The sequence below is a fragment of the Schistocerca nitens genome, chromosome 7 (assembly GCF_023898315.1).
Source record: "Schistocerca nitens isolate TAMUIC-IGC-003100 chromosome 7, iqSchNite1.1, whole genome shotgun sequence".
Classification (NCBI taxonomy): Eukaryota; Metazoa; Arthropoda; class Insecta; order Orthoptera; family Acrididae; genus Schistocerca; species Schistocerca nitens.
In genome coordinates, this window is record NC_064620.1 from 308,255,472 (window position 1) to 308,260,471 (window position 5,000).

Consider the following 5,000-nt stretch of genomic DNA (forward strand, 5'->3'; position numbering starts at 1 on the left):
CCAACTACGAGCTTTTTAACCGCAACAACTTTAATATACGCTATTGGAGCTGGAATTACCGCGGCTGCTGGCACCAGACTTGCCCTCCAATAGATACTCGTTAAAGGATTTAAAGTGTACTCATTCCGATTACGGGGCCTCGGATGAGTCCCGTATCGTTATTTTTCGTCACTACCTCCCCGTGCCGGGAGTGGGTAATTTGCGCGCCTGCTGCCTTCCTTGGATGTGGTAGCCGTTTCTCAGGCTCCCTCTCCGGAATCGAACCCTGATTCCCCGTTACCCGTTACAACCATGGTAGGCGCAGAACCTACCATCGACAGTTGATAAGGCAGACATTTGAAAGATGCGTCGCCGGTACGAAGACCGTGCGATCAGCCCAAAGTTATTCAGAGTCACCAAGGCAAACGGACCGGACGAGCCGACCGATTGGTTTTGATCTAATAAAAGCGTCCCTTCCATCTCTGGTCGGGACTCTGTTTGCATGTATTAGCTCTAGAATTACCACAGTTATCCAAGTAACGTGGGTACGATCTAAGGAACCATAACTGATTTAATGAGCCATTCGCGGTTTCACCTTAATGCGGCTTGTACTGAGACATGCATGGCTTAATCTTTGAGACAAGCATATGACTACTGGCAGGATCAACCAGGGAGCTGCGTCAACTAGAGCTGAGCAGCCGGCCGCCCGGGAGTGTGTCCCGGGGGCCCGCGCGAACACGCAAGCGTCCGCTCAATTATTCTGCAAACAGGAGGAGGCTGGGCTCCCCTGCACGATACACCTCGAAACCCTCTCAGGTCCCGGCGGCGCGCAGCGCCGTCCTAAGTACTTGGTCGGGTTCGAGAGAGGCGCAATCGCCCGGAGATAGGCGAGTAGACGCTTTCAGTGCGACCACCCGTGCTCCCAACTGAGCTTGCCGCTGCCGACAGAGGCCCGGGAGCGTGCTGTCGTGGTGTTGCCGGCGGGAGACAACACGCGGCCACAAACAGTGACCGGGCAGCTCCAACGCCAGCGCCACAGAGGGGCAGAGCCCCACTTGGGTGCCAAAGCGAACTCTCCCAGCACAGCGCACGCGCCAACACATCCGCACAGCTGCGATACAAACCACCTGCGAGAACCGCGGGGGCGACCGAGCAGCAGACGGCGTCGCGGCGCCGAGTGCCGGGCGGCGGCGCATCCTCAACGCACACAGTCCTCAATCGGACCAGCACACTGCAGATGTCCACCGCGCTTCGCACCGGGCCCGGGAGGACCCACTTTGGCCGCACGGCGCCGCGCGCTGGGTGCGCCGGCACGCAGATGCGCCGCCTGCCGCGTCCGTCAGCCGGCGCGCCTGCCACTGGGCGCCCCCACCAGCCGGCTGCCGCGCGTGCGCCCACGCAGCGCGCGGCCAGCACGCCGGGCGCCCCCCCCTCACCGGCCGGGGACGGTCCCACCCAGCCACCGCCGCGTATCGCTTCATACCCACATGCCCACTCACGTTCGTGGGTATGACGGGTGTCGCTGAAGCAACCGGTTAATACCTGTACCGATCGTCGATATCAACGATTCACCTCCAGCGCGAACAACCGCGCAACAACGGATTTCCAGTTCATTTGCGTAACTTGGGCAGCAAACGTAGACATCCATCTACATTTGCGACTTCTACGAGTCTTGCATGCCTGGATGTTGTGTGTCACGACGCACTCCATCAGCATACATACACGCTGCGACGTGTGCACGAAAGAACACGTGGAAGGTGGCCAGCGTACGTATACGAATGCCATTGCACAGCTGCGAAGCGCATTCAACACGCGAACTCCTGACCGACGAGCTAGAGGTGACAGGAGGGGAGGGGGGGGGGCGGGGGCGATATACGTCCTATTGCAGTACACAATACAGTGGATAGCGGGACCATGTGGAAAGTAAGCAACACTCGCAAGATGTGAGGGTACGCACCGTAAAATGAATCAATACGCAGAACACCACAGTGTGCGCGAAGTGAACTATGTTGAGATGGTTGCAATTAGGCAACGCTACACGAATTCCTAGAGTCATATAACTAACAATTACAGGGCAGGTTAGGGCGCAACGTGGGTTAGGTTAGGGCGCAACGTGGGTTAGGTTAGGGCGCAACGTGGGTTAGGTTAGGGCGCAACGTGGGTTAGGTTAGGGCGCAACGTGGGTTAGGTTAGGGCCCAACGTGGGTTAGGTTAGGGCCCAACGTGGGTTAGGTTAGGGCGCAACTTGGGTTAGGTTAGGGCGCAACTTGGGTTAGGTTAGGGCGCAACTTGGGTTAGGTTAGGGCGCAACTTGGGTTAGGTTAGGGCGCAACTTGGGTTAGGTTAGGGCGCAACTTGGGTTAGGTTAGGGCGCAACTTGGGTTAGGTTAGGGCGCAACTTGGGTTAGGTTAGGGCGCAACTTGGGTTAGGTTAGGGCGCAACTTGGGTTAGGTTAGGGCGCAACTTGGGTTAGGTTAGGGCGCAACTTGGGTTAGGTTAGGGCGCAACTTGGGTTAGGTTAGGGCGCAACTTGGGTTAGGTTAGGGCGCAACTTGGGTTAGGTTAGGGCGCAACTTGGGTTAGGTTAGGGCGCAACTTGGGTTAGGTTAGGGCGCAACTTGGGTTAGGTTAGGGCGCAACTTGGGTTAGGTTAGGGCGCAACTTGGGTTAGGTTAAGGCGCAACTTGGGTTAGGTTAAGGCGCAACTTGGGTTAGGTTAAGGCGCAACTTGGGTTAGGTTAAGGCGCAACTTGGGTTAGGTTAAGGCGCAACTTGGGTTAGGTTAAGGCGCAACGTGGGTTAGGTTAGGGCGCAACGTGGGTTAGGTTAGGGCGCAACGTGGGTTAGGTTAGGGCGCAACGTGGGTTAGGTTAGGGCGCAACGTGGGTTAGGTTAGGGCGCAACGTGGGTTAGGTTAGGGCGCAACGTGGGTTAGGTTAGGGCGCAACGTGGGTTAGGTTAGGGCGCAACGTGGGTTAGGTTAGGGCGCAACGTGGGTTAGGTTAGGGCGCAACGTGGGTTAGGTTAGGGCGCAACGCGGGTTAGGTTAGGGCCCAACGCGGGTTAGGTTAGGGCGCAACGCAGGTTAGGTTAGGGCGCAACGCAGGTTAGGTTAGGGCGCAACGCAGGTTAGGTTAGGGCGCAACGCAGGTTAGGTTAGGGCGCAACGCAGGTTAGGTTAGGGCGCAACGCAGGTTAGGTTAGGGCGCAACGCAGGTTAGGTTAGGGCGCAACGCAGGTTAGGTTAGGGCGCAACGCAGGTTAGGTTAGGGCGCAACGCAGGTTAGGTTAGGGCGCAACGCAGGTTAGGTTAGGGCGCAACGCAGGTTAGGTTAGGGCGCAACGCGGGTTAGGTTAAGGCGCAACGCAGGTTAGGTTAGGGCGCAACGCAGGTTAGGTTAGGGCGCAACTTGGGTTAGGTTAGGGCGCAACTTGGGTTAGGTTAAGGCGCAACTTGGGTTAGGTTAAGGCGCAACTTGGGTTAGGTTAAGGCGCAACTTGGGTTAGGTTAAGGCGCAACTTGGGTTAGGTTAAGGCGCAACTTGGGTTAGGTTAAGGCGCAACGTGGGTTAGGTTAGGGCGCAACGTGGGTTAGGTTAGGGCGCAACGTGGGTTAGGTTAGGGCGCAACGTGGGTTAGGTTAGGGCGCAACGTGGGTTAGGTTAAGGCAGAAGTTGGGTTAGGTTAAGGCAGAAGTTGGGTTAGGTTAAGGCAGAAGTTGGGTTAGGTTAAGGCAGAAGTTGGGTTAAGGGATGGTGTGTGTGGGGGGGGGGGGTGGCGAGGTTCGTTGATAGTGATGGTAGTAAGTGGACGCCTGAGGCACTATCAGATATGTCACGTCAGTTGCACTTGTGGCTCATGGCAGGTGGCGCGCCCGTTCTGTGTTTGTGGCAAAGGAGTGGCACACCTGTGTCTTTCATTCCTGCCATTGTTTATGTGCTGTGAGATGCGGCAGTGTGGTGCTGTTGGGTGCACCCCTGTGTAGGACATGTGTGGGTGTTGGTGGCGTATCTGAGCAATGGTGGTTGTAGGAAGAGTGGGATATTCAGTTTTCTGGTTCGACGTCCCGGTCTGGTTATCATAGTGTGGATGGTGTACTGTGGCCGAGAGGATGCACTGGATGTTGTTCCATGCTGGTACTTAGATGTTGTGTCTGCGTCTGTTACAGGCATAGACTAGTGGGTGATGGAGTGTGTGGGTGACGTGTGGTTGACATTGTGTGCACAGACGTTCAGCATGTATAGGGACAGTTGTATGTGTTATCTATATTCCGATGACTGCGCGTATTACTAAGCACCGCCGTGTATAAGCTTAATGTATGTATAGTCAATGCCTGTTCTATCTCTGTACAGTAGTAGCGGTGCGACTGCACTAGCTAGCTACACCTCGCGGCATCGTCCCCCGGTGTATGGCATATGATTATAAACATTCTGTCTATTAGTCAAAACCGGTGGTGTGACTACGTCACATGTTTGAGGTGGGGGACGCAACACCGTGCCGGTGGGTCAGGGCTGCGAAACACTTTCCCCACACTGGGGGCTCGGACCCTCATTACTCGTCCGAGTAATATATTGCGGAGCGCACATAGCCATTGCCCAGAGTCTTTGCGACTGCGAGTGCAACGCTCACGGGGACCGACGTGGATGGGGCGGCCCATAGCTGATCGCTCAGCATCGGAATCCGTACAGTGAGCGACGCGGTCGCGCACAGACTTAGAGCACGTTTAGGGACAGCGGGAATGTCGAATATTGGATAAAACTCTTGATGAAACGCAAGATATAGGTGTGGATTGCAACTTACGAGTGCGGGAAACGTCCGCCGTTCATCCGCTGGACTTGCGATTTTGGTGGGTGGGGTGGGGCACGTACGGGTGCGGGTGGCGTGATTGTCGGTCGACGACTTCGTGGTGGACAGAGGATGCCGTCTTTGTGGGTGGCGTCGGACAATGTGTACTGTGCGCCCATCGATGTCGTATTCAGCTTGGCGTCTCATAGATGGCGGTATCGCCGTTGCAGGAGGC

At 56.3% G+C, this 5,000-nt stretch overlaps 1 non-coding gene across 1 annotated transcript in view; it reads right to left on the minus strand.

The window, feature by feature from the left end:
- LOC126197303 (small subunit ribosomal RNA) overlaps positions 1-653 on the minus strand; it is a 1,909-nt gene extending 1,256 nt beyond the window's left edge. The window contains exon 1 of the ribosomal RNA XR_007539674.1: positions 1-653. This exon is cut by the window's left edge and continues 1,256 nt beyond it. This is a non-coding gene — a ribosomal RNA (small subunit ribosomal RNA).
- Positions 654-5,000: the final 4,347 nt, after the last annotated feature.